The sequence below is a fragment of the Oncorhynchus tshawytscha genome, linkage group LG13 (assembly GCF_018296145.1).
Source record: "Oncorhynchus tshawytscha isolate Ot180627B linkage group LG13, Otsh_v2.0, whole genome shotgun sequence".
NCBI classification, from domain to species: Eukaryota; Metazoa; Chordata; class Actinopteri; order Salmoniformes; family Salmonidae; genus Oncorhynchus; species Oncorhynchus tshawytscha.
Window position 1 is genome coordinate 60968006 of NC_056441.1, and position 24412 is coordinate 60992417.

Below are 24412 nucleotides of genomic sequence, written 5' to 3' on the forward strand. Positions count from 1 at the left end.
CTATATATCTCTATGGGCTATTGTTCACACGTATCTGTGCTCTCATTGGTTAGAATAGTCCCACCTGATCTCACCTCCCACCTACCTTCCATCTTTGAGGACATTTATTTCCATTGTTAGATTGGTCATTCTAATATCTTGTCAATATAATAAACATTTTTGGGGTAAATGTGCCTCACTCATGCCCTGCCCGATGACCAGCGTCTCCACCCCCTTCTGAAGTACCTCCTCCAGATCTGCAGGCTGCTCTCCAGGGTGATGCTACACACAAAGTGTGTAGTGACATTATTGTAAAGACATTAGTGACATTCTCATCAAATAAGGTGCAGCCCATGTCCATCTCTATGTGCTGTCCGTCCTATTATCATCTGAACTTACGTCCGTCTCAGTCTCTCCAGTCCCAGGTGCGGCTTCCCCCGGGACACACCTTATAGGCCTTATAGGAAGAGGAGCAGCCCTTCACCTTCATGTGTCTCCAGGAAAGGGAAGCGATCTCTGGTGACGACATAGGGCATGTGTTGTGTCTCAGGTGCTGCAGGCACATTTGGAAACAAATGCAGCGTTTTTAATTTAAAAGGTGGCCTAGCAACAGGGGGCTTGCCAGTTTTGAATCCTGCTGGGGAATAAGCCAGGAACCGGAGGGTACTATCCATGGCTCACAGGGGCCGCCCTGCTCAAACCTCTCCAATCTCTGTGTTGGTGTGTCTTTCAGAGGGGTTGTCAACTTGAGAGCAATGCTGCAAGAAATATGGATATATAAAGTATTCTAATAAAACATAAGCATATCTAGTGAGAAACATTTCGAAAGTTGAATCCCTATGAACTATTAGATCTATAGCAAGAACACGCAAACAAGTTTAAAAACCCTAACAAATAGACGAACGTATCGCTCAAATGTCACTTTATCATTTACTACAGATTTCTGTTGGTATGAATTTTATGTCCGTCAGTCGTGATTGCTACTTTTCCTTACTAGTTCGTTCCCTCTCAACTTGACTTAAAGAGTTTTATACCTTAACCAAAGCATGTCGTTTCCAATGGGAACAAATGAGCCATAGTGGGCAGAGCCAAGCACGAGTTTGCGAGATCCTATTGGCGCGTTCTAGCATCATCTGCATATTTCCGGTTAGGGAACGCCCACTCTGAAGTGCGCGTTTGCGATAACTCATTTCTCATTTGCACTCCTAAACAACACGATTTTAAAACATTTTTTGCAAAGGGTAAAGTTTACAAACCGTAGTCCACTCTGTTCATAAAACCGTATTGAGATCAAATGTTTCATCGATGAGAACATTTGCAGAATTTCGGCCAAAATCCATCTTCTCCCACTCCCCGGCATTGGGCTTCCTCTCGCTACCATATTTGGTAGTGCGTGGAATCACCAAGCAGATGCTTCACATTTAACCATCCAGTGAAATATCTGCCTCATTGTTGTGGCCTGACTGCTACTTCCGTGAAGGGGTGGGTGTGTTCCCGAATCGTTGTCAAGTTGCTGATGCTGCAGCGTTGTGGAACTTTGCAGACAGAAATGTCATGACTCGAGCTGATGTGATCGCTTATTACATATACCAGAGAAGTAAATATGTTCTATATCATAGATATCTATCTGAACGTTGGCCAACGTCTCCTGCTGAAAGTGGCCATGATAAAATGTGGACTGGCTAATGGATAAATGTATTAACTCAACGTTTGAAGCAAGAGCTATTTGTCCCACCGAGTTCATCCAATAACCATTTATTTTATACACTTTTTTTTCTACATGGACTTTTATGTTGTATGTGTGAGTCCCTCCCATTTTCTAAAAGGCTATTTATACTGCCTTTAGGTTCCCATTCCTCCTGTTGTCACTGTAACCTGTCCAAAGGGGAATAATGATGCTGCAAATGCATTTGATAAGAACAAATATTTTATTTCGTTTATCCACATTAACATATGCATCACAATCTGGCTTCTGTGCCCAGAAAGCCTATTTCTGGACTAAAAAGGACTTCTTCACACCGCATATGCCACATAAAAAATAACAGTTCTGGGTCTTTATATAAATAATGGGGCCATTGTGTGACATTTGGATCAAGATATCAAAATGGTTTGAAATTAAAATAAAAATGATTTTCAAGCAGTTCCACATGTATTTAGAGTAATAAAAGTGAATATATGCAAATTGGCCCATAACTCCACCTATACAACAACATTGGACTATACATCCTTTAAGCAGGGTTCATAAAGACATTGGCAAGTCATATTCAAGGACTTTCAGGGACTTTTTCAAGCGATTAATTGTAATTTTCAAGGACCTCCAATTGTACATATAGGGCTTAATATGTACTGAACAAAAATATAAACAACAATTTCAAAGATTTTACTGTGTTACAGTTCTAATAAGGAAATTAGTCAATTGAAATTGATTAGGCCCTAATCTATTGACATCACATGACTGGGCTGGGGTGCAGCCATGGGTCAGGCCCAGCCAATCAGTACTGCCAAATTCTCTAAATTAATGTTGGAGGTGGCTTATGGGAGAGAAATTTAAAATTAAATTCCCTGGCAACAGCTCTGCTGGGCATTCTTGCAGTCAGCTTGCCAATTGCACACTCAAAAAAATTGAGACATCTGTGGCATTGTGTTGTGTGACAAAACTGCACATTTTAAAGTAGCCTTTTGTCCCCAGCACAAGGTGCACCTGTATAATGATCGTGCCGTTTAATCAGCTTCTCGATTTGCCACACCTGTCAGGTCGATGGATTAACTTGGCGAAGGAGAAATTCTCACTGAAAGGGAGGTAAACACATGTGAGAAATAAGCTTTTTGTGCGTATGGAACATTTCTGGGATCTTTTATATCAGCTCATGAAACATGGGACCAACACTTCACATGTTGCGTTCATATTTTTGTTCGTTGTAGAACCCCTCCCTCCAAAATGCAAAAAGTAGGCCATTGCCACTTTGAGAATAAAGCATTTTTTTAGGCCTTGCCAATGCATTAATATTCCAAATATTATTACATTATCAATTTAGTTTATGTAGACATTGCATGACTAAATAAATTGGATGCATGAATGGTGATTTTTCTGTAGGCTGTGGCCTGATGCAGGGACTCATAATAAATCCTAAAATAGGGATAGCATTAATCTCACCATCTGTTTTTATAATGAGAATGTAGACTACTTCAAGCCCCTTGTATTGTTTAAAATTGCAGGTGTAATATGGAAAACAATGTATTTGTCATTTCATTACCAGATCATATTACACTGCCACTAGGTTATGTAATTTGACATTATATCCAGTATGAATAGGAATAGCAATGGGTGTTGCACAAGAATCTATCCTACACATTTTCACACAGACTGTGTCCAATCCAAGGCACAAAAACATGAACTCATTACCTTAATGCTTTCTCTGTTGAATCTAAAGAGAACCTGCTGTAAATCAAGCAGACAACAGATGATCAACATCAACTCGCTAGGGATATCACCAGAGTAAATAACGTTCAAACTAAATTCTTGACATTCCTCCCAAACACCTTTTTTCCAGCACTTGGGCAGTTGTTGCATCGCATGCGCTATCACAACAGCTGTTCGTCATTTGACTGTCATTCATTAAATTCCTTCATCAGATGATATTTGAAAATATCACAGCGTAACTGATCAGCTGGACACCAAAATGCACATCCAACAAATATGCATAATTATTGAAGAACCACGTTAATGACAGTATCAACATACATTATAAATATAAAAGGCAAGATGACTTTCGGTTAGAAGCACCCGATCTTGCAATTAAATACATCATTTTGGATTTCTGTGCCCATAAACTGTTTTCACCCCATAACATAACGAGATCTACACTAAATGTTACAAGTTTTATTGCAATTCTGAGATCTCTATAGAAAAAAAAAAACTGTCAAATCGTTAGATCTTAATTAATTAAGATTAATGCCAATATATCACAAAGACAATTTACACTGCCAAAATTGCAAGGATAGAAAAGTAATATTTTATGTTGCATGATTTTGGACAAATCCTCAAGACACCAACCATGATAAAGGGCTAAACAGACAGTTGAAGTTGGAAGTTTACATGCACCTTAGCCAAATACATTTAAACTCAGTTTTTCACAATTCCTGACATTTAATCCTAGTAAAAAGTCCCTGTCTTAGATCAGTTAGGATCACCACTTTATTTTAAGAATGTGAAATGTCAGAATAATAGTAGAGAGAATGATTTATTTCAGCTTTAATTTCTTTCATCACATTCCCAGTGAGTCAGAAGTTTACATACTCAATTAGTATTTGGTAGCATTGCCTTTAAATTGTTTAACTTGGGTCAAACGTGTCAGGTAGCCTTCCACAAGCATCCCACAAGAAGTTGGGTGAATTTTGGCTCATTCCTCCTGACAGAGCTGGTGTAACTGAGTCAGGTCCGTAGGCCTCCTAGCTCGCACACGCTTTTTCAGTTCTGCCCACACATTTTCTATAGGATTGAGGTCAGGGCTTTGTGATGGCCACTCCAATACCTTGACTTTGTTGTCCTTAAGCCATTTTGCCACAACTTTGGAAGTATGTTTGGGGTCATTGTCCATTCGGAAGACCCATTTGCAACCAAGCTTCAACTTCCTGACTGATGTCTTGAGATGTTACTTCAATATATCTACATAATTGTCCTTCCTTATGATGCCATCTATTTTGTGAAGTGCACTAGTCCCTCCTGCACAAAGCACCCCCACAACATGATGCTGCCACCCCCGTGATTCATGGTTGGGATGGTGTTCTTTGGCTTGCAAGCCTCCCCCTTTTTCCTCCAAACATAATGATGGTCATTATGGCCAAACAGATCTATTTTTGTTTCATCAGACCAGAGAACATTTCTCCAAAAAGTACAATCTTTGTCCCCATGTGCAGTTGCAAACCGTAGTCTGGCTTTTTTATGGCGGTTTTGGAGCAGTGGCTTTTTCCTTCCTGAGTGGCCTTTCAGGTTATGTCGATACAGGACTCGTTTTACTGTGGATATAGATACTTTTGTACCCGTTTCCTCCAGCATCTTCACAAGGTCCTTTGCAGTTGTTCTGGAATTGATTTGCACCTTTCGCACCAAAGTACGTTCATCTCTAGGAGACAGAACGCGTCTCCTTCCTGAGCGGTATGACAGCCGTGTGGTCCCATACTCTCGTACTCTCGTGCTATTGTTTGTACAGATGAACGTGGTACCTTCAGGCGTTTGGAAATTGCTCCCAAGGATGAACCAGACTTGTGGAGGACTACAATTTTTTGGCTGATATCTTTTGATATACCATGATTTCAAGCAAAGAGGCACTGCGTTTGAAGGTGGGCCTTGAAATGCATCCACAGGTACACCTCCAATTGACTCAAATTATGTCCATTAGCCCATCAGAATCATTTAAAGTTGAAAACAATTCCAATTCCAAAAGTGTATGTAAACTCGGACTTCAACTGTAGGTTTTATATCAACTTTTGAATTGTATTGAATATAGCTACGATCTCCCCTTATTTCTTAATGTAGTTACATAATACATTGATAATATTCAGGCTTTTTTTTGTTATCAACAGCTGTATCAAGTTGTCCTGTGTAGGAAATCCTCAGTGGTACCATAGTTAGACCCTTCTGCATACAATATGCCGCCACCACCACACACAAATACACCTTGGGCAGTATGGCTTTACATATAGGAAAATACCCAGAAACTGCGTGTCCAATTCAAATCCCCGATCACATCAAAGCGACTTCATGGCATTGTTGGCTAGTACCACTGGCATTAGTTAAGTGTCCCATTGACATCAAGACATCTCTGCTAATCCTTAGTCTGAGTTGTTTAGATAATGGCTTGTTGAGTGTCTGGGTCTTAGAACCGCCCTGGTTCCTAGTGTCCCACAACCCACTGGGGCTGTTCCTTCATGGCAACGATCAGCTCATTTGCTGTCGGACCGCCCCCTCGTCACTCCGCCTTCCATTCCACTGTTGCCTGGCAAGAGAGCAGAAAATTCTGGGGGTCAAATAGAACATTACAAATTTCAAATCCGATATTTGTTTTATTTGTAGAATAGTTTGTAATTTCATTATAATTCCAATTAGCTTCCTCTCCCCTTCCTTCCTCTCCTCCCTGTCCTTTCTTTCCCTGACCTATAATTCCTTACAATCAAATGCCGACCGCATTATCTACCAAGAAAATTATCTTCGATTATAATCACAGCCATGTATATCCCGCCCCAATCCGACACATCAACGGCCCTGAAAGAACTTCATTGGACTCTGTAAACCACATATCCTGAGGCTGTATTTATTGTAGCTGGGGATTTTAACAAGGCTAATCTGAAAACAAGGCTCTCTAAATTTTATCAGCATATTGAATTCGCGACCCGGGCTGGCAAAATTCTGGATCACTGCTACTCTAATTTCCGCGATGCACACAAAGCCCTCCTTCGCCCTCCTTTCGGCAAATCTGACCATGACTCCATTGTGTTGCTCCCAGCCTATAGACAGAAACTAAAACACGAAACGCCCATGCTCAGGTCTGTTCAACAGTGGTCCGACCAATCTGATCACGCGGACTGGGATGTGTTCCGGATAGCCTCAGACAACAACATTGATGTATACTCTGATTCGGTGAGCAAGTTTATTAACAAGTGCATCGGTGATGTTGTACCCACGGGAACTAATAAAACCTTCCCCGACCAGAAACCGTGGATTGATGGCAGCATTCGCGCAAAACTGAAAACGCGAACCACTGCTTTTAATCATGGCAAGGTGACTGAAAAAATGACCGAATACAAATAGTGTAGCTATTCCCTTCACAAGACAATCAAACAAGCTAAGCGTCAGTATAGAGACAAAGTAGAGTCGCAATTCAACGGCTTAGACACGAGAAGTATGTGACAGGGTCTACAGTCAATCACGGATTACAATCACGGATTACAATCCCTAGTCGTGTCCTAAGAGCATGCGCAGACAGCTGGCTGGTGTGTTTACGGACATATTCAATCAATCCCTATCACAGTCTGCTGTTCCCACATGCTGAGGGCCACCATTGTTCCTGCTCCCAAGAAAGCTAAGGTAACTGAGCTAAACGACCATCGCCCCATAGCACTCACTTCCATCATCATGAAGTGCTTTGAGACTAGTCAAAGATCATATCACCTGACACCCTAGACCCACTCCAATTTGCTTACCGCCCCAATAGGTCCACAGATGACACAATCGCAATCACACTGCCCTAACCCATCTTGACAAGAGAAATACCTATGTAAAAATGCTGTTCATCGATTACAGCTCAGCATTTATCACCATAGTACACTCCAATCTAGTCATTAAGCTCGAGACCCTGGGTCTTGACACCGCCCTGTGCAACTGGGTCCTGGACTATGACGGGCTGCCCCCAGGTGGTGAGGGTAGGAAACAACATCCCGCTGATCCTCAACCTTGCGTTCTCAGCCCTCGCCTGTACTCCCTGTTCACCCATGACTTCGTGGCCATGCACGCCTCCAACTTGATCATCAAGTTTGCAGACGACACTACAGTGGTAGGCTTGACGAGACGGCCTACAGGGAGGAGGTGAGGGCCCTCGGAGTGTGGTGTCAGGAAAATAACCTCACAATCAACGTCAACAAAACAAAGGAGATGATCGTGGACTTCTGGAAACAGCATATGGAGCACCTCCCTATCCACATCGACGGGACAGCGTGGAGAAGATGGAAAGTTAAGTTCCTCGGCGTACACATCGGACAAACTGAAATGGTCCACCCACACAGACAGCATGGTGAAGGCAGCGCAGCATCGCCTCTTCAACCTCAGGAGGCTGAAGAAATGTGGCTTGTCACCTAAAACACTGACAAACTTTTACAGATGCACAATCGAGAGCATCCTGTCGGGCTGTATCAGCGCCTGGTACGGCAGCTGCTCCGCCCACTACCGTAAGGCTCTCCAGAGGGTAGTGAAGTCTGCACGACGCATCACAGTGGGCAAACTACCTGCCCTCCAGGACGCCTACACCACCTGATGTCACAGAAAGGCCAAAAAAATCAGCAACAACCATCCGAGACACTGCCTGTTCACCCCGCTATCATCCAGAAGGCGAGGTCAGTACAGGTGCATCAAAGCTGGGACCGAGAGACTGAAAAACAGCTTCTATCTCAAGGCCATCAGACTGTTAAACAGCCATCACTAACATTGAGTGGCTGCTGCCAACAGACTCAATCTCTAAACACTTTAATAATTGGATGTAACAAATATATCACCAGTCACTTAAACAATGCCACTTTATATAATGTTTACATACCCTACATTACTCATCTCATATGTATATACTCTACACCATCTACTGCCTCTTACCTATGCTGTTCGGCCATCACTCATCCATATATTCACACTTGTGTATAAGGTAGTTGTTGTGAAATTGTTAGATTACTTGTTAGATTTTACTGCACGGTCAGAACTAGAAGCACAAGCATTTTGCTACACTCGCATTAACATCTGCTAACCATGTGTATGTGACCATTAAAATTTAATTTGATTCAGACTCACCCGTCATCTCAGTGGCACTGGTCTGGCATCAGCCTGGGTCTGGAGAAGTTGGACTGGGGACTTGGGCCTTGCTGCTGGCCTTCCAAGCGGCAGGGTTAGCATTAGCAATATGGCTAGCTTTAGCAATAGGGTTGTCATTAGCTTTAGCATTAAGGCCAGCATGATCATTGGAGGTATTGTCACTAGCATTGGAGGTAGCTGTGTTGGTCCTCTTTCCGTCTGTGACATCAGTCTTCACCAGACACAGCATCTGAAGCAGTCCCATGGCATCAAAGTCCTCGCCCTCACATACCCCCCTCCTCCTTAGCAAGTCCAACACCTACAACACAGAGCTATATACACACACACACACACACACACACACACGCAAATGTCGTGATGAATGTATGACATTGCCTCTTCCCCTTCAGGAGGTTGAAAAGATTTGTCAGGGCCCTCAAATCCTCAAAATGTTAACACAGCTGCACCATTGGGAGCATCTTGACTGGCTGCATCACTGCTTAGTATGGCAACTGCACTGGGGCCAAGCTCCCTGCCATCCAGGACCTCTCTATCAGGCGGTGTGAAAGGAAGGCCCGGAAAATGTTTGACTCCAGCCACCCAAGCCATAGACTGTTCTTTCTGCTTCCACACAGCAACCGGTACCAGAGCAAAAAGTCTGACATCAACAGGCTCCTGAACATCTTCCATACCCAGGCAATGAGACTGCTAAATAGCTATTTAATGGCTTCAAAAACCCTTCTATTTTTGCACACTACACACTCAGACTTAATTTGCCCGCACACACATTCATATGGACTCTACACACAGGCACTCACATACAATCATATGCACTGCTGCTACTCTGTTTAACATGTACAATACCAGTCAACAGTTTGTACACCTACCCATTCAAGGGTCATTATTTGTACTATTTTCTAGAATAATAGTGAAGATGTCAAAACTATGAAATAATCATGTAGTAACCATAAGAAAGTGTTAAACAAATCAAAATATACTTCATATTTTAGATTCTTCAAAGTAGCCACCCTTTGCCTTGACAGCTTTGCATACTCTTGGCATTCTCTCAACCAGCTTCACATGGAATACTTTTCCAGTCTTGAAGGAGTTCCACTTGTTGGCTGCTTTTCCTTCACTCTGTGGTCCAACTCATCTCAAACCATCTGAATTGGGTTGAGGTTAGATGATTGTGGAGGCCAGGTCATCTGATGCAGCACTCCATCACGCTCCTTCTTGGTCAAATAGCCCTTACACAGCCTGGAGGTGTGTTTGGTCATTGTCCTGTTGAAAAACAAATGAAAATCCCACTAAGCGCAATCCAGATGGGATGGCGTATTGCTGCAGAATGATGTGGTAGCCATGCAGGTTAAGTGTGCCTTGAATTCTAAATAAATCACTGACAGTGTCACCAGCAAAGCACCAACACACCTCTTCCTCCATGCTTCACAGTGGGAACCACACATGCGGAGATCATCCGTTCACCTACTCTGCGTCTCAAAGACACAGTGGTTGGAACCAAAATCCTCAAATTTGGACTCATAAGACCAAAGGACAGAATTCCACCGGTCTAATGTCCATTGCTCGTGTTTCTTGGCCCAAGCAAGTCGCTTCCTTCTTAATGGTGTCCTTTAGTAGTGGGTTCTTTGCAGCAATTCGACCACGAAGGTCCAATTCACGCAGTCTCCTCTGAACAGTTGACGTTGAGATGTGTCTGTTACTTGAACTCTGAATCATTTATCTGGGCTGCAGTTAACTCTAATGAACTTATCCTCTGCAGCAATTACAGATCCTCTGTAACTCTGGGTCTTCCTTTCCTGTGGCGTTCCTCCTGAGAGCCAGTGTCATCATAGCGCTTGGTGGTTTTTGCGACAGGACTTGAAGAAACTTTCAAAGTTCTTGAAATTTTCCAGATTGACTGACCGTGTGTTAAAGTAATGATGGACTACTGTTTATCTTTGCTTATTTTTATTAATATAAAAAATATATATTACACCATTATTTAACCAGGTAGGCCAGTTGAGAACAAGTTCTCATTTACAACTGCGATCTGACCAAGATAAAGCAAAGCATTGTGACAAAAACAACAGAGTTGCAAACAAACATATAGTCAATAACACAAAGGAAAGGAAAAATAGAATGATCTATGTAGTGTGTGCAAATGTAGAAGAGTAGGGAGGTAGGCAATAAACAGGCCATAGAGGCAAAAAATAATTACACCTTAGCATTAATACTGGAGTGATATATGTGCAGATGATTTGCACCCCAGTATCTACTTGCACAAGAGTGAGAGGGTAATTAATAATATGGGGATGAGGTAGTTGTGTGTGCTATTTACAGATTCACTGTACCTGTACACAGCCTTCGGTAAGCTGCTCTGACAGCTGATGCTTAAAGTTAGAGAGAGAGATATAAGACTCCAGCTTCAGAGATTTTTGCAATTCATTCCAGTCATTGACAGCAGAGAACTGGGAGGAAAGGTGGCCAAAGGAAGTGTTGGCTTTGGGGATGACCAGTGCAATACATCTGCTGGAGTGTGTGCTACGGGTGGGTGTTGCTATGGTGACCAGTGAGCTGAGATAAGGCGGGGCTTTACCTAGCAAAGACTTATAGATGACCTGGCGCCAGTGGGTTTGGCGACAGATATGTAGTGAGGGCCAGCCAACGAGAGCATAGAGGTCGGGACGGTGCCAAGATGGCTGCTTGAACAGATGCTTTTTTACCGAGCTCCGTACCAAACTTCAGAAAGATTGTGAAAAAATAAAAAAATAAAAAATAAAACAAGTTTAGTCATTATTATCTTTATTTGTTCAAGATATAAGACCTTTCCTGTGACTGGAATGATAATTGGATCATTTATTTCAGCATGTCCATGCAAAGCCGTGACAAAAAAAGGAAAAAGTTAGCCGTTCTATTGCTAATCAACAAGAGAGAAACGTGCTTATAGACAACTGCCATAACTACACTTGGCCTATGGATAATATCATGCTTTCGAATGCTGAAGATGACGAATTCCCCTCTTTACCGGTTACTCCGTGCAAACCTCCACCCTCCAAAAAACCCAACATGAACTCTGACATCGTGGCTACCCTCTCCTTACTCATCAACTCCAGGTGTGACATGGTAGGCGCGAACACCATGGTTATCGAAGGCTTGAAAAAGACTGTGGAGTTTGCATGTGGTGAAATTAATGATGTGAAAACGAGAGTGGCAAAAGTAGAAAAAAATGTGGAAAGGGTGGAAAAGAATAACAATGTCTACCATAGACATCTCAATGATCTGGAACAATACACAAGAAAATGGAACCTGAGACTCTACGGCTTGCCAGAGGTGGAGAAGGAAGATGTGCGAGGAGAGGCTATCCATATCTGCCAAGAAGTTTTGCCTGCAGAGAAGAACAAAGTTGGTGATACCATCGACGTTGTACATCGTCTCGGCAAGAAGCAACAGCAAAGCGATTCAAGACCCAGGGGTATCATCATCCTATTCACTACCAGATTCTACAGGGATGCTGTCTGGAAAGCCGCTCGGAAGAACGCCTTCCTTCAGAGCCATGGTATGCGTTTCGCCGAGCATCTCAGCCCGGAAGACATAGAAAGAAGGAACAAGTTGTGGCCAACGATCAAGATAGCACGAAGTGAGGGGAAGGCTGCTTACTTCGTAGGAGGACGAGGTTTCATCAACGGTTCAGAAATCCATATTCCTCCCTAAAATCTCACCAGAAGGAACAGGTTGATGGTTTCAGCCATGGTATTCTCATTTTCCTTATGTGGTTTACCTAACAAGCATCAGGTGACTATTTTACAGGAATACTCAGGTATTTCAATTCATTAGTTTGTTCTTGTATGACCAGAAGTCCTATTTTGTTTACAAACTTACGAAGATTGAAAGCTGAATTTATGTTTCATGTATACAGTAACTAAGATGCTGTTTTAAATGGCATACAGGTCTGCTCTGACTTTATACGGTTATTGTTCCATTTAGTTATTAATACTTATTTCCAAAAAAGGTCTTAGGAACGTTTATATGTGAAACATTTTGTTATTCAATTATTTTATGATCAGTTTTCATATGTACTTAATATAGTAGGTCCCCTTTTATTTAAATTATTATTTGTTGTTTTATTTCTCAGAATAGTTCCTGATTACACTAGAGGGTTTTTAGTCTCTCTTACTACAAGAACCCTTGGTTTGGTCTTGAACATAATTTCCAGTTGAGTTGAATTTCAAAGGTTATGGAATAAGCTATTTTCACTTTCAATTGACTTAAATGGTGCAGATCTCGGTTCCTTATCGTTTACGTTCACTGCTCCTACATCTTTGACTCATCCTACTACAGTTTATACTTTTATATAATCTTTGTTGTTTTGTCTTTGTCTATATTATCTCTTAATGCTAGGGGGTTACGAAACAGTGTGAAGCGCAAGGCCTTATTTTTATTTGCTAAACAATTTCGAACAGATTTTTGCTTTTTTCAAGAGTCTCACTCAATTTCTGCTGATGCCAACTTCTGGAGGTCACAGTGGGGCAACGATATTTGGCTTTCCCATGGATCTGAACGCTCTGCTGGTGTCACTACAATGAAAAATACCTTTGGTGGTAATATTCTACACTCGGAATGTGACCCCTTTGGTCACTATTTGTCTTGTGATCAGTTACAATGACATTACACTCATTACTGTAAACTTCTACGGGTACAACACCAAACACGAGAATGATGAGTTGCTTGAATCTATAGAGAAACATATACTTCATTGGTGATCTAAATTTCCCAATTCGTTATTATTGATAGGAGGGGACTTTAACATTACAATAGATAATTCAACTGATAGATGGCCCCCAGGTAGGCCAACCAATCAGAATTTGGGTTTAATACTTTTTATGGAAAAGTTTGATCTTACTGATATATGGAGAGAGGTTTCCGGCCGAAAGATCATTCACTTGGAGTAACAAAACAGGCTCCAGACAATCCAGAATAGATTTTTGGCTTATATCCAAATGTATTGATAGTGAGTGTGTTACTACAAATATTTGTACTACTCCTCACAGACCATAAGGCTATTTACATTGATATCAAAATATTTACCCCTGATACGAACCTTGGTAGAGCATCCTACTGGAAGCTAAATAGCTCATTATTAAATAATGATATAGTTACATTTGAGGTTAAAGATCTGCTCTCACACTTTTGGGAAAAGGCTTGTGAAGAAAAATCTTATTGCAAGAACTGGGAGCTCTTTAAATTTGAGGTGTCCAAATATCTTAGAAAATATGGTAGTAATCTTGCTAAGACCAGAAGAGCTGAGGAGGAAAAGGTGATCATTAAGATAACTTCCCTTTCTCAGAGGTCCCCAGCTGACCTCTTGGGGGAGGAGAAGATGGAACTAATTGAGTTACAAAATAAACTGGATAATATATATAAATTAAAAGCAGAAGGAGCCTTCATTAGATCTAGGGAAAAAATGGATTGAGGAGGGAGAACAGAATTCATCCTATTTCTTTAGACTTGAGAAATTTCACTCTAAAAATAACACTATCCATAAGTTAAACATTGATGGTGTTATTACAGATGACCAAAAATTAATCGCTAAATACTGCAGCAATTTTCCACAGATATGTTTTTTAACTCACTGAATAATGTTCACTATCAGTGATATAGAATCTAAACAGTGTGATGAACCCATCAAAGTTGAAGAGATTATAGAGTCTATCAAACATCTAAAGAACAATAAATCACCAGGTGTTGATGGAATTACATCAGAATTTTACAAATTATTTTCTGAACAAGTAGCTCCCTTCCTATTTGAAGTCTTTTTAGAGAGTATTAAAAACAATGTTCTCCCTCCTACAATGAGTCAGGGGTTAATAACACTGATACCTAAGCCTAAAAAAGAAGTGCTGCTCATCGATAACTGGCGTCCAATTTGTCTTCTTAATAATGACTATAAGATATTAGCCTCACTACTTGCAAAAATAATTAAAGAAGTCCTGAATGCAATCATTGATGAAACACAGTCTGGCTTCATGAGGAACAGACATATTTCTAACAATGTCAGACTAGTATTAGACGTACTTGACTACTCAGACCTAATAACTGAGGATAGCTTCATATTATTTTTAGATTTTTATAAAGCATTTGACACAGTAGAGCATCCGTTTCTCTTCCACTCCCTTGAGAGACTTGGCTTTGGGGATTTTTTCTGTAAGGCTATTAAGACTCTATGCAAATGGTAACAGCTCTATCAAATTGAAATATGGCACCTCACCTAGATTTGAGTTAAAGAGAGGAATTAGGCAAGGTTGTCCTATCTCTCCGTACCGGTTTTTATTAATCACCCAACTTCTTGCAAATTCTTTAAATAATAGTCCTGTACAAGGTATTTCCATAGCTGGTAAAGAAATTATTATAAGCCAGCTGGCTGACGATACTACACTTTTTCTGAAAGACGCTAACCAAATTCCCATATCGATCAATGTGATACAATCCTTTTCCAAAGCGTCTGGTCTATCTCTTAACATTAAGAAATGTGAACTCATGGCTGTCAAAGATTGTGTGACACCTTCATATTATGGTATTCCAGTAAAAGAAGAACTTACATATTTAGGCATAACCATTACAAAGGATCAGAAGTCTAGAGGCTTACTAAATTTTAACCCTCTTATTAAAAAAACCCAGAAGAAACTAAAATCAATGGCTACAGAGGGACTTATCTTTAAAAGGTAGAGTCCTAATAACCAAGGCTGAAGGTATCTCTAGACTAACATATGGTGCTCTATCTTTATATCTTGACCGTAAAATAAGCAAGGAGATAGACCAGATGCTTTTCAACTTTCTTTGGAGAAACCGTACCCATTACATTAGGAAAACTGTTGTAATGAACACTTATGAGAATGGTGGACTGAATTTTCTGGATTTTACTACTTTAAATAATACTTTCAAGATCAATTGGATAAAACAATTCCTAAGAAGACCCACTTCTATCTATAATTTTATTCGTCATCATGTCTTCTCTACTTTTGGTGGCCTTAACTTCATGTTGTTTTGCAATTATAATATTGACAAAGTTCCAGTGAAACTTTCTGCTTTTCATCGGCAGGTTTTCTTGTCATGGTCCTTAATTTATAAACACAATTTTTGCCACACAGATATTATATATGGAATAATCGGGATATATTGTATAAAAATACCTCTCTGTTTTTAGAATATTGGTTCAGAAATAATATCCTATTGGTGAGCCAACTGGTAAATGCAGAGGGTCTTTTACTCAGTTATAAAGAATTCTTATCACTTTACAAGGTCCCTGTAACACCTAAAGATTTTGCAATTGTTTTAGATGCCATTCCCTCAGGTGTTGCTATGTTATTCAGGAACATGTCAAGACCTGACCCTCAGAGCCTACCTTCTGTTGACCCTGTTGACTCATCAGTAGGAAAGATTTGTTTATCTTTTGGTCCATTCAACAACAGAGCGATACGATCCTTGTTTCAGCAGGATGTTGTATCTATACCTTATGTCATGCCTTATTGGAATGGATTTATTGATAATATCTGTTGGAAAAAAGTTTGGATGTTGCCACACACATACCTACTTGTTAACAAAATTAAGGAAGTTTCCTTTAAAATTATTCATAAATATTATCCTACCAACCACTATATGAAGAAGTTTAAGGAAAACATCAACTCCAATTGCTCCTTTTGTAATGACCACCCAGAAACAGTTGTGCATCTTTTTTGGCATTGTATGCATGTAAGAAAACTGTGGCAAGACATCAGTAGGTTTATAATTGAACACATTTATGAAGATTTTACACTATTGTGGAGAGATGTACTGTTTGGATTCTTTACATACAATAGAAATAAGCGGAATCATTTTTATGTAATTAATTTCATTATTCTTTTGGCCAAATTTCATATACACAAATGTAAATTTATAAACAGAAAACCACATTTTCGTACCCTACAAAAAGAAATTGAACTGTATTTTAAGACGGTTAAATGCTCTACTAACAAAAAAGCTGTTAGAATTGTAAGTATATGCATGTCCCTTAAGGTCCTTGTGTAATTGTAATGTGATATTGTACCCCCTAGCGCAATTGTCCATTGTTTGTAATCTATGTATGCTTGTGTTCTCTCATGTGCTTTATGTATTGATTTGTTGTTAATAAAAATAAATAAACATTTTTAAAAAAATAATTAAAAAAAAATATTTTTTAATTAAAATATTTTTTTTAAAAGAGCATAGAGGTTGCTGTGGCGAGTAGTATATGTGGCTTTGGTGATAAAACGGACGGCTCTGTAATAGCAAACTGGATGTAGTCTGAGTAGAGTGTTGGGGGCTATTTTGTAAATGACATGGCCGAAGTCAAGGATCGGTAGGATAGTCAGTTTTATGAGGGTGTTTGGCGGCATGAGTGAAGGAGGCTTTGTTGCGAAATAGGAAGCCGATTCCAGATTTAAGATTGGAGATTCTTAATGTGAGTCTGGAAGAAGAGTTTACAGTCTAACCAGACACCTAGGTATTTGTAGTTGTCCACATATTCTAAGTCGGAACCGTCTAGAGTAGTGATGCTAGTCAGGCGGGTGGCAATCGGTTGAAGAGCATGCACTTAGTTTTACTAGCATTTAAAAGCAGTTGGGGGCCACGGTGTTGTATGGCGTTGAAGCTTGTTTGGAGGTTTGTTAGCACAGTGTCCAAAGAAGGGCCAGATGTATACAGAATGGTGTTGTCATGCGTAGAGGTGGATCAGAGAATCACCAGCAGCAAGAGCAACATCGATGATATATACAGAGAAGAGAGTCCGCACAAGAATTGAGCCCTGTGCCACCCCCATAGAGACCGCCAGAGGTCCGGACAACAGGCCCTCCGATTTGACACACTGAACTCTATCTGAGAAGTAGTTGGTGAACCAGGCGAGGCAGTCATTTGAGAAGCCATGGCTATTGAGTATGCCGATAAGAATGCGATGATTGACAGAATCGAAAGCTTTGGCCAGGTCAATGAAGAAAGCTGCACAGTACAGCCTTTAATCGATGGCGGTTGTGATATCGTTTAGGACCTTGAGCGTGGCTGGGGTGCACCCATGACCAGCTCGGAAACCAGATTGCATAGTCTATTAACTTGGCTTTCGAAGATTTTAGAAAGGCAGGGCAGTATGGATATAGGTCTAGAACAGTTTGGGTCTAAGGAGAGGGGGATGACTGCGGCAGCTTTCCAATCTTTGGGAATCTCAGACGATACGAAAGAGAGGTTGAATAGGCTAGTAATAGGGGTTGCAACAATTTCTGGGGATAATTTTAGAGGGTCCAGATTGTCTAGCCCAGCTGATTTGTAGGGATCCAGATTTTGCAGCTCTTTCAGAACATTAGCTGTTTGAATTTGGGTGGAGAAGTGGGGGAGGTTTGGGCAAGTTGCTGCAAGGGGTGCTGAGGTGTTGACCGGGGTAGGGTTAGCCAGGTGGAAAGCATGGCCAGCCATGGAAAAATGCTTATTGAAATGATCGATTATCGTAGATTTATCGGTGGTGACAGTGTTTCCTATCCTCGGTGCAGTAGAAAGCTGGGAGGAGGTGCTCTTATTCTCCATGGACTTTACAGTGTCCCAAAACCTTTTGGAATTAGTGCTACAGGATGCAAATTTCTGCTTGAAAAAGCTAGCCTTAGCTTTCCTAACTGACAGAGTATATTGGTTCCTGACTTCCCTGAAGAGTTGCATATCGCGGGGGCTATTCGATGCTAATGCAAAACGCCACGGGATGTTTTTGTGCTGGTCGAGGGCAGTCAAGTCTGGGGTGAACCAAGGGCTATATCTGTTCTTAGTTCTACATTTTTATTTAAGATGGAGAGGAAAGCACTTCTGAAGAGTAACCAGGCATCCTCTACTGACGGGATGAGGTAAATATCCTTCCAGGATGCCCGGGCCAGGTCGGTTAGAAAGGCCTGCTTGCTGAAGTGTTTTAGGGAGCATTTGACAGTGATGAAGGGTGGTTGTTTGAGCTGTTCTTTCCATAATATGGACTTGGTCTTTTACCAAATAGTGCTATCTTCTGAATTACCACCCCTGTCTTGTCACAACACAACTGATTGGCTCAAACACATTAAGGAAAGAAATTCCCCAATTTTTTTAACAAGGCACACCTGTTAATTGAAATGCATTCCAGGTGACTACTTCATGAAGCTGGTTGAGAGAATGCCAAGAGTGTGCAAAGCTGTCATCAAGGCAAAAGGTGGCTACTTTGAAGAATTTGTCTTGACTTGTATTCTACAATGTAGAAAATAGTAAAAATAAAGAAAAAATCCTGGAAATAGTTGTGTCCAAACTTTTGACTGGTACTGCATGTCCTGATGCCTAATCACATTAACCCTATACATATCTACCCCCACCACTCCTGAATCCCTGCACATTATAAATGTGGTATTGGCATTGACCCTGCAACTGACTGTATATACAGTGGGGCAAAAAAGTATTTAGTCAGCCACCAATTGTGCAAGTTCTCCCACTTAAAAAGATGAGAGAGGCCTGTAACTTTCATCATAGGTACACTTCAACTATGACAGACAAAATGAGAAAAAAAAAATCCAGAAAATCACATTGTAGGATTTTTAATGAATTTATTTGCAAATTATGGTGGAAAATAAGTATTTGGTCACCTACAAACAAGCAAGATTTCTGGCTCTCACAGACCTGTAACTTTTTCTTTAAGAGGCTCCTCTGTCCTCCACTCGTTACCTGTATTAATGGCACCTGTTTGAACTTGTTATCAGTATAAAAGACACCTGTTCACAACCTCAAACAGTCACACTCCAAACTCCACTATGGCCAAGACCAAAGAGCTGTCAAAGGACACCAGAAACAAAATTGTAGACCTGCACCAGGCAAGGAAGACTGAATCTGCAATAGCTAAGCAGCTTGGTTTGAAGAAATCAACTGTGGGAGCAATTATTAGAAAATGGAAGACATACAAGACCACTGATAATCTCCCTCGATCTGGGGCTCCACGCAAGATCTCACCCCGTGGGGTCAAAATGATCACAAGAACGGTGAGCAAAAATCCCAGAACCACACGGGGGGACCTAGTGAATGACCTGCAGAGAGCTGGGACCAAAGTAACAAAGCCTACCATCAGTAACACACTACGCCGCCAGGGACTCAAATCCTGCAGTGCCAGACGTACTGGCTTAAGCAGGGGGACACATGTCCAGGCCCGTCTGAAGTTTGCTGGAGAGCATTTGGATGATACAGAAGAAGATTGGGAGAATGTCATATGGTCAGATGAAACCAAAATATAACTTTTTGGTAAAAACTCAACTCGTTGTGTTTGGAGGACAAAGAATGCTGAGTTGCATCCAAAGAACACCATACCTACTATGAAGCATGGGGGTGGGAACATCATGCTTTGGGGCTGTTTTTCTGCAAAGGGACCAGAACGACTGATCCGTGTAAAGGAAAGAATGAATGGGGCCATGTATCGTGAGATTTTGAGTGAAAACCTCCTTCCATCAGCAAGGGCATTGAAGATGAAACGTGGCTGGGTCTTTCAGCATGACAATGATCCCAAACACACCGCCCGGGTAACGAAGGAGTGGCTTCGTAAGAAGCATTTCAAGGTCCTGAAGTGGCCTAGCCAGTCTCCAGATCTCAATCCCATAGAAAATCTTTGGAGGGAGTTGAAAGTCCGTGTTGCCCAGCAACAGCCCCAAAACATCACTCCTCTAGAGGAGATCTGCATGGAGGAATGGGCCAAAATACCAGCAACAGTGTGTGAAAACCTTGAAGACTTACAGAAAACATTTGACCTCTGTTTTATATACCCTTTGCTGGCAATGACAAAGTATTGAGATAAACTTTTGTTATTAACCAAATACTTATTTTCCACCATAATATGCAAATAAATTCATAAAAAATCTTACAATGTGATTTTCTGGATTTTTTTTCTCATTTTGTCTGTCATAGTTGAAGTGTACCTATGATGAAAATTACAGGCCTCTCATCTTTTTAAGTGGGAGAACTTGCACAATTGGTGGCTGACTAAATACTTTTTTGCCACACTGTAGCTTACTTAAGTTCTTCTTATTTCTTATGTTTTTGTTCTACTTGACTATTCTCTATCGTACTACTGATACTCATTACAGCATTGTTAGGGAAGTGCAAGCAAGATTCACTGTACTTGTGCATGTGACAATAAAAACTTGAAAATCCAACACCTATAACACAGAGCTACACACACACACACACCTTCATGTACTTGTAGGACTTGAGCTCGCTGAGGTTTTCTTCCAGGAAAAGGAAGTAGAGTGTCAGGTCATCCCATTGCCCCTGGGGTAGCGGCAGAACACCGGTAGTAGGCAGTGATTGGTAGGACTCCAGGAAATGGGTGTGTGATAGGAAGAAAGGGCGCAGAGTGGAGTATATCACCACGGGAACCAGCATGGCGTACACCAGCAGGTTAACAAAGCTGAAATCACAATCCAGTCAACTTCATTTAAAAAGGGAACAACAATTACTTGCTAAAAAGGTGGCATAAAAACCTTAGCAAAGTGAAAACGCCCACGGCGACCAGCTTGCACTGTAATTGGTCGGGGATCGAGGTGTCATTGGCCAGGAGTCCGGTGCGTAGGGAACAGCCGAACTGTGGGGATTATCCCAATTTACGACCAATTAGTTAGCCAGATAACTGACCCTAATTTATATTGTGAGTTATGACTAGACCCACTTGTTCAGTGGGTCAGGGTTAGTTACCTGGTCAGTGAGGGATGCGAGGCAGAGGTAGTAGCCCAGGTAGACACAGGCCAAAAGCAAGGTGAGCAGGTTGAGGCCTCGACACAGCAGGTAGCGCCACAACAACACAACACTCCTCCTCTTGGTCAGCAGATACTGCTCCACCACCGGGTACATGAAACACCCCTCAGTAGGGTCGGACGCACCACTGTAGAGAGGGAGAGAGAGTGAGAGAGTGAGTTAGCAGTGATGGAGGTCAGGCCCATAGTAATGTCTGGAATGGAATTAATGGAACAGTATCAAACACTTCAAACGGTCTCCATGTGTATTACACCGGCTCTGACGTTCCTCGGATGTGGCAGGGCTTGCAAACTGTTACGGACTACAAAGGGAAAACTAGCCCTGAGCTGCCCAGTAACGTGAGCCTACCAGATGAGCTAAATGCATTTTCTACTCGCTTCAAGGCAAGCAACACTGAAGCATGCATAAGAGCAACAGCTGTTCCAGACGACTGTGTGATCACGCTCTCCGTAGACGATGTGAGCAAGACCTTTAAACAGGTCAACATTCCCAGACAGATTACCAGGACGTGAACTCAAAGCATGCACAGACCAACTGGCAAGTGTCTTCACCTACATTTTCAACCTCTCCCTGACCGAATCTGTAATACCTACATGTTTCAAGCAGACCACCATAGTCCCTATGCCCAGGAAAGTGAAGGTAACCTGCCTAAATGACTACCGCCCTGTAGCACTCACGTTGGTAGGCATGAAGTGCTTTGAAAGGCTGGTCATTGCTCACGTCAACACCACCTTCCCGGAAACCCTAGACACACTCCAATTCGCATACCGCCCCAACAGATCCACAAATGAAGCAATCTCAATCGCACGCCACACTGCCCCTTTCCCAACTGGACAAAAGGAACACCTATGTGAGAAGTCTGTTTATTGACTACAGCTCAGCGTTCAACACCAGAGTGCCCACAAAGCTAATCACTAAGCTAAGGACCCTTGGACTAAATACCTCCCTCTGCAACTGAATCCTGGACTTCCTGACGGGCTGCCTCCAGGTGGTAAGGATAGGCAACAACACATTTGCCACGCTAATCCTCAGGGGTGTGTGCTTAGTCCTCTCCTGTACTCCCTGTTCACCCACGACTGTGTAGCCAAGCACAACTCCAACAACATAATTAAGTTTGCTGACGACAACAGTGGTAGGCCTGATCACCGATAACGATAAGACAGCCTATAGGGAGGTGGTCGGAGACCTGGCCGTGTGGTGGCAGGACAACAACCTCTCCCTCAACGTGAGCAAGACAGTTCCTTGGTGTCCACATCACCAACAAACTATTATGGTCCAAACACACCAAGACAGTTGTGAAGAGGGCACGACAATACCTATTCCCCCTCAGGAGACTGAAAAATTTGGCATGGGTCCCCAGATCCTCAAAAAGTTCTACAGCTGCATCCGAGAGCATCCTGACCAGTTGCATCACCGCCTGGTATGGCAATTTCTCAGCATCCGACCGTAAGGCGCTACATAGGGCAGTGCGTACGGCCCAGTACGTCACTGGGGCCAAGCTTCCTGCCATCCAGGACCTATATATTAGGCGGTGTCAGAGGAAGGCCCAAAAAATTGTTAAAGACCGCAGTCACCCAAGTCATAGACTGTTCTCTCTGCTACCGCACGGCAAGCGGTACTGGAGTGCCAAGTCTAGGTCCAAAAGGGTCCTTAACCACTTCTAACCCCAAGCCATAAGACTGCTGAATAATTCATCAAAATGGCTACCCAGACTATTTACATTAACACATCCCCCCCCCCCCACCTTTGATTTTACACTGCTGCTACGCACTGTTTATCATCTATGCATGGTCACTTTATTTTATTTTTTATTTAACTAGGCAAGTCAGTTAAGAAAAAATAAATACATTGTAAAAACAATGACAGCCTACCCTGGCCAAACCCAGATGACGCTGGGCCAATTGTGCGCCGCCCTATGGGACTCCCAATCACTGCCGGATGTGATTCAGCCTGGATTCAAACCAGGGACTGTAGTGACAGCTCTTGGACTGAGATGCAGTACCTTAGACCGCTGCGCCACTTGGGAGCAAATTTTACCCCTACCTACATAAACAAATTACCTCGATTAACTTGTACCCCCAGACATTGACTTGGTACCCCCTGTATATAGACTCGTTATTGTTATTTGTGTTACTTTTTTATTTAGTAAATATTTTCTTAACTCTATTTCTTGAACTGCATTGTTGGTTAAGGGCTTGTAAGTAAGCATTTCACGGTAAGGTTGTATTGTTGTATTCGGCACATGTGACATAACACTTGATTTGATGACGTTCTATTAATTCCATTCCAGCCTTTCAGTCTGTTTGATGCCTAATGAATCCAACCCAGTCAGTCTACCTGTCTGTGTGTTCCCCAGCAGTGGCCATGCGTTTAGCCAGAGTGACAGCACGGTTGTAGCAGCGGTCAAGCTCTTCTATGATGAAGCTGAGGTCTGACTGAAGCAGAGGCGAGGCAGAGAAACCCCAGAAAACTGCTGGACTATACATAATTACTGCTACCAACAGCAGGATATAGGGGAAGAACTGGGAAAGGGAGAGAGAGGAGGGTGGACAAAGGGCGAGGGGAAAGAGAAGAGAGAGAGCAAGTATTAGTTCTCTGTGTTTGCCCTTGTGTAGCCCTACGGATAGTCTGCAAGTGTAGGTTACCTTGTGTTGCCATAACTGTAGTGTTCGAGTGTGTAAGGCTGCCCAGCAGTAGGAATCCACGTATATGCCCTGGCGCCTGGAAAAGTTAGCTGGAGGGAAACAACTGATCTGAACACCTGAAAGACAGACAGAAACACAAACACACAGAGATAATAATCACTAAATTATATCAGCATTTATGATTTAATAATTAATTAATCGCAAACACGTAACCCCCTCACACCCCACACACACAGACCTGTGACCTACTCACCCACAGAGACCTCCTGGGCGAAGGCTAGAGAGATGAGGAGGAGAGGGAGTCCCACCGCTACGCACGTCACCATCTTGTCCACGGCTAGTTCAGTGCGCACGGGGGGTACCTTCCCTGACCCGGCTCCTTCAGGAGGAAATCACTGAACACATACTCTGTAGCGACGTGGGCGATAGCCATCTCTGACTCTGC

General features: G+C 42.1%; 1 pseudogene; it reads right to left on the bottom strand.

Annotated features, from left to right (window-relative positions):
• Positions 1–5017: 5017 nt before the first annotated feature.
• Positions 5018–24400, bottom strand: LOC112265426 (annotated as a pseudogene).
• Positions 24401–24412: the final 12 nt, after the last annotated feature.